General features: G+C 42.9%; 1 pseudogene; it reads left to right on the top strand.

The window, feature by feature from the left end:
- Positions 1–3202: 3202 nt before the first annotated feature.
- On the top strand, positions 3203–4043 carry LOC101389866 (protein MIX23 pseudogene; annotated as a pseudogene).
- Positions 4044–6319: the final 2276 nt, after the last annotated feature.

The raw sequence follows: 6319 nt of genomic DNA, 5'->3' as shown, positions 1-6319 counted from the left end.
GGGGATGCTGATGCTGTTGGTCTAGACTCACATCTGGAGTAATATATACTCATTAGAGAAAATTTGAACACTTAGAAAATGCAAATAAGAAAATAAAAAATTACCCATCATTTCATCATTAGAGTAATTTCTTTTTAAATATTCTTGGTCATCATTTTATTTTAAAACAAAAATCTCTAACATACTTTACATATAGTTTCGTAACCTGCTTTTTAAAAGAAACTTAATGTGTAGAGAACATTTTCTTATATCATTGTTTTTCTATAACAAGATTTTAATATCTGCATAATCTTCCATCGTTTGGATGTATCACAATTTACTCAATGAGTTCCCAAGAACATCTTGGTTCCTTTCTGATTTCTTCAAAGTAATTTTACCATGAACATCCTCACAGGTAAATCTTTGCACGTGCACATGATGATCACTTTAGGATAAATTCCAGAAAGGAACTGCTGGATCACATATTCCAGACAGTGTTTTGAGAACAGTTTATTTTTTTGGTAGGGGGGGTGCCTACCTTCCCCCAGCTCTTATAATAGAATGTAGTATATCAATTTAATATGTTATTCAATTAAAATTATTTGGAATATTTAAAATTTAACTTACATTGATATAGAATTATATAAGAAAATACTTGTAATAAATGGTTAATGAAAAGTTCCACAAGTATTCATGGTAGGAGAAAAGATGCGAATAGGGGAGTCTGGGATCTGAAGTTCAGCCTGCCCTACATTATAGTTCTGCTTCAGTTGACTCTGGTCCACAGGGACTGGGTGCGTTTCTCTCCAGGAGACCTTGTGCTAGGGGTACTCTGATCCCAGGAGCCCTGGTTAGGAGTGGGACACTCTGGGAGTATTGTTAGCTAAATCATTGCTCTTTATTTTATTTGCTCCCACCGTAATCTACTAAGCATAGTCTACTGAGATAAAACCAAAGAAGGGTGAAAATGAATCACTTGCCCTTTTCCCAAGCCTTCTAGACATTAATCCTGTGTGTATGCTGGAAAGAAAATTTATCTGGGTTCTCTTACCCCCTGGTCTTATTTATATTTCAACAAAAGGTCAGGAAAAATGCACATAAAGGAGAACTTCTAGAGGCGTGAGAAGGCCCAGGACTGTTGGAGATGAGAGCGTTTGTGCCACAGGGCAGCCAGGAGCCTTCTCTTGGTTCTGCTTGGTCTCCATGAGCAGAGCAGAACCTTCCCAGCATGCAATTAGGAGACCTCACTAGTATATTCCAGCCTACAGGCTGACCTGGGGGTGCTGCCCTTCCCTTCAATTCTGGGTTAAGCCAAACCCTTCTTCTCTCGCCCTGGCCTTTCCCAAACCAGAGCACAGCTCAGATTTGCCTCAGTCGCAAAGTGTCTAAGCAAGAACCTCAAGCCATTCCATTCATTACTTCTAAAGTATGCTATGGGGATCACCAGCACAAGACTCATTCAGTAAAATGGAGATTTGTGGGTCCTACCCCAGACCTATGGAGACAGTACCTGGGGACAGAGCCTAGGAATCTGCATTTTAAATGGCTCCCCAGGTGATTCTGATGCACCCTAAAGTTTGAGAACCACTGAGAAAGTTTCAGTGAATGTGGGTACTGGAAGAGACCATTACAGAAAGAATATCTGGTCAGATGAAGAAACTAGAAGCCAGAAAGTTCAGGTGATTTGCCCAAGGCTATATGTCTAGGGCATTATTTCCCATTCCACAGGACTCTATAAAATGATGGGGTTGTGGTTGGGGGAACTGCTCCTTCTTTGAACTAGCCATTCCATCAGAATGAGCGCCTCCCTTGTCTTACCTGGCCCTTCCTCCCTGGTTTTGGGGTGAGCACTTGACTCAGGTTGGGCCAATCATAGTACCTCACTGCCCTGAGTGTACAGGGACTGGCCCAGGTGGCCAGCAGTTCATCCAAACTGGACCAGCCATAGCCCATCCTTTATCGGAGCTGTGGGTCAGAGCGCATTCCTCCCTGATAGCAAGACTGGGAAGATGTGAGCCTGGAAGCTCTTAGCAGCTGTGGTTCCAGCCTTGTGGAAAAAGTGAGTCTGGGAAAAAGAGGCCAAATGCAGAGGGAGGTAGAGACCAAAGAAAATAGAAAAGGCTTTCTGGTATACAGGGCCTGCTTCCATCGTTTCTGAGGCCAGCTTCACAAATGCTATTTGGTTATAGAAACCAATACCCTCACTCCTAATAGAGTTTTCCTAGTAGAGTTCTGTCAGTTACAACCAAAGGAATTCTGACCAGGAGGAGAGTCTAGTTATAGACACAGCTCCCACAGTGTCCTCGTCAGTTTTCTTCTCTCCTTTAGGGGCACTGCACTTTCTCCTTCACTAGCTGCTGGGTCTGAATGGGACCATGACCCTCCTCCTTTGCCACAATGAAAAGTCCAGAAGATGGATGTGTGATCCAAGTCAGGCCAACAAAGTTCTCTCCTGGCATTTTTCAAACTGAAATTCAGGGAGGAGACCTTTCTTCTTCAGTTAGAGAGCTTCCAGTATCCATGGTGTCTGTCAACCTTGTGAAGGTTGTAGAAATACCTTCCTACAGATAGTAGGAAGGAAGAGGAGCAGCAGACATGAGAGATGGAGAGCAGGGAGCCCAACAACATTCAGGTCTCTAGTTCTAGGTGACCCTGGAGCCAGCACCGTTGTTTTCGGTCAAAGCTAGTCTGAGCTGGGACGCTGTCACTTTTACTCAAAAGAGTCCTCACTAATAGAGGGCCCCTTGAATCATTAGGTTTAGACTTCAAGCCTGAGGCAATCTCATGTTTGGGTTGCTGCTTGTGGTAAATTTATGCAGAGCAGAAGGCTGAGGTTTCATCATTAATGTTTATCCTAACTGAAACCCATAGACACCCTCCTCACCTCCACCACTGTTCTGCCCCTAGCTCCCCACCATATACTAGCTGCTAAGACAGGGATCAGGAAAACAGAAACCACCTTAGGATTGCAAACAGACAGAATTTAATTCAGGGAATTGGTTGCAAATAATGGAACCACTGAAAAGCCAAACAGGATGACGAAGTAACCTAGAGTTTGGCAATAGGAAGAAGCCACTACCAGGCAATGGAGAAGCAATGGAAGAAGGCCATGCGTCTGGAACGCAGAAACTGGGGCTGTTTAGTGGGAGCTGGGACTATAGTGGGGCTGCCTGGTGAAGGCTGAGACCACAGAGGGAGAGGCTGTCCTGTGGGATCTGGGGCCATGGAGGAGACTCAGCCCATCCTGAAGGAGCCACCCAAAGCACAGCAAAAGAGGGAGAAATACCCTGGTCTCTCCCCTCCACCTACCTTCCAGTCTTCTGCCAGTGCCTCCCTTTGGCTGAACTAGCCAGAAGCCAGCCAGAGGTCAAAGGAGCCTGGGAAATGTAGATAGAAGAGTAAGAGAAGGGCAGGAAATGGTTCTCAGAGCACCCAGGCAGTTAATTCTGAATATAGCAGAGCAGGTCCAAGGATTAGGAAGCCTCAAAATCTGATAGCTGCCCAGACCTCAAGAAGGGCGGGGGTGGGGCAGAGGGCGGGCACTCTCTGAGAGCCTGCCGGTAAGTACCTCCCAGACAAGTACTTCTGGACTTGTTCAGGACATTGATTAAAAACTGATTCCCAGTCCAATATGGCGGCGCCCAGTTCACCGTGGTTGTGAACTGTGAGGAGTTCGCCGAGTTCCAGGAATTACTCAAGGTGATGAGGATGATTAAGTGAAGAATAGTACATGAATTAAACGCTGCAGTTCCAACAGCTTCTGTTGTAGGGAAAATTGATACCAATGAAACCTGTAAACAACTTTAGGAGTCTTTGATGTCAGCTCATGCAAGTAGGAACAGAGTCATAAAAAACTGTATGGCTCAGATCTCATCAGTAGTAAAAAAAATTTCCGAGAAAAGAGTTTGGACAATTTAATGTTATTAAAGCAACTTAGAAAAGAACAGACAAAGTTGAAATGGACTCAGTCAGAACCGAATGTGGATGAAGTGGTAAGTGACAAGAGCCGGAAGGTGTTTAATGAATGCTGCCAAATTCACTTGAAGCCTCCAAAGAATGAATAAAGAGATACTTGTTATTTTTTAAAGGACCCAGTCATCTCATAAGAGCTAAGCATGACAGACATCAAGGAGGCAGGCTTCCTAGGATGATTTCTGAGCCAAGTCCAAGACCTTTTGTTGATTTCAGTCCCACTAGCCAAGACCGTGATTATAAATAATTCTGATGATTATGGAGTAATTATTGCTATTTTATACTGATTCTGTAAAAAAAAAAAAGTTTTATAACTATTAATTTTCTGAAAAAACAAACAAATAAGACAGAAACCAAAAAAATCAAAACTGATTCCCAAATCTATCTTCCTCACTGGAAGCGGTTATGCTTTTGATGGCACTCAGGATGTCCTACACTTCTACTGCTCAGATTTAGAGATGAACCTGCTTCTCCTCCTGGGCTCCCTGCAACCAGAACCAGAACCCGGGTTCTGGACCGCTTCCTTTCCCATTGATGTTACCCTGGCTGTTCCTCTCGGGCGCCCTTTCTCCTCTGCATTCTCACTGCCTCCTTAGTGCCTCAAGACTGCATCATCTCCCTCCTGGATGACTCCTCCCTCACCTCCTTCCAGCCCACCTTCTGCTTTGTCAACAAGCAAATCTCAACATGTGTGTTCCCGGCTTGACATCCTTTGATGTGTCCCCTTTGCTCACGGGCTAAAGTGCCAAGGCCTTAGTTTGGCATGCAAGGCTTCATAATATGTCCCTAACCTACCTGGCCTTTATGAAAAATATTTAGATGAGGGGTTTTGGTTATGAGCAAGAGAAACAGACTCTGGCTAGATGAAACAAAAAAGAGATTTTTGGGGGGCAGGGGGAAAAGAAAACAGGATTTTTTGGGAAGAGAACAGTTTTTCAGGAAAATCAAACTCAGAGAGGGGCAAGCACAAGGAGGACAGCTTTGCAAGGGCTCTATTGCTAAGAGGAAGGAACTCGAATCAGGTTTAGTCTTTTTATCACTCAGCTTAAGATTCAAATACCAGGAAGGGAGCATCTGATTGGCCTAGCAGGGTCACCTGCCTGCTCCGGAGCCAATCACTGAAGCCAGGGAAATTGGGCCAGGCCAGGTCACATGCTCCATAGGTATTTTTTTTCCTGGGGGTTCAGATAAAGGATGGTTTCCACAAAGGAAGTTAAGGTGAAAAGGGGACAAGAAAAGGGGACATTGATTCTGAGAGGATGCAAAATAACACATGTCCATTAAACTTAGCAATATCCAAAAGTTTAATTCAGTCATGAAAGTTCTTTTACATCAGCTCCCTCTGCCCCATTGCCCCATGATCTCATCTAGAGAATCCTTCAGAGGGAATCCATCATCACTAAACATGGGACACTTGATAGGAACAATCACCTGGAAAATTAATTATCATAAATTTTAAACTCTTTTCCTGAGGCTATTTATATTTTCAGTAAATCTAAAAAGCCATGATTAATTAAAATATCTCCCTCCTTCCGTCTTCTTAGAATAGCACAAAATTCTGAATAAGTAGGACTGCAGGGTATGGTGCAAGCAACATAATTCATGGCTGTGCTGTATTTTTAAATCTGGGCTTCCTTAATGCTTACTGATGTTTTATTAAAGTCTTGCTTATTATTTAAAAATTCACAAGCTCTTAAAACTTTGGTCATCTTTAAATGGATTTTATGAGCATCTGCTAAGATTATATTATTTGTTCATTCATTCATTCATTGATTCATCAGTTAATTAGTTACTTAATTAAGCAACCATTTAATGAGCACTTGCTATCTGCCAGCGATGCGTTAGCCACCACATATAAAAAGTAAGCACAAAAACAGTCCCAGCCCTCAAATAACTCACAGTCTGGTGGTGCAATCAGGTGTGTCATGAATAATGATGCTGTTAGCTTCTTATCATTGTCATCTTTAATCTACTTTGGAAAGTAACCCCCTGACTGAGAGGGGAAAATAAAAGAGGCTAGCAGAAGCACATTATTGCACAGATTAAAGATAAGAGTTTACCGAATACTTGATGAATAAAAGCATTTTGCCTAGGTCTTCTCCCAACTTTGCCCCTTGTTTATGGGTACTGAAAGTAAGCCAATCCCTAAACTTCTGAAAGTCTACTGATTTAATTATGAACCAAACTTCTCCAGGCTTCTGCACAGTGTCCTGCTCAGACTTCCCGAAGAGGAGCATGTTCTTTCTTCTTAGGGCTGGAATTTAGTTGAAGGCATCAATCTTTTGCTTGTCTGACTGATTTAAAAACTTCTTCCTCAGGTGTCAGAGCCCAGCTTTTATTGTGGTAGGTGCAACAAAAACATAACGTA

This window comes from Ceratotherium simum, chromosome 15 (assembly GCF_057802395.1).
Source record: "Ceratotherium simum simum isolate JZ-2026a chromosome 15, ASM5780239v1, whole genome shotgun sequence".
In the NCBI taxonomy this organism is placed as follows: domain Eukaryota; kingdom Metazoa; phylum Chordata; class Mammalia; order Perissodactyla; family Rhinocerotidae; genus Ceratotherium; species Ceratotherium simum.
This window is presented reverse-complemented; position numbering and strand designations above follow the sequence as displayed.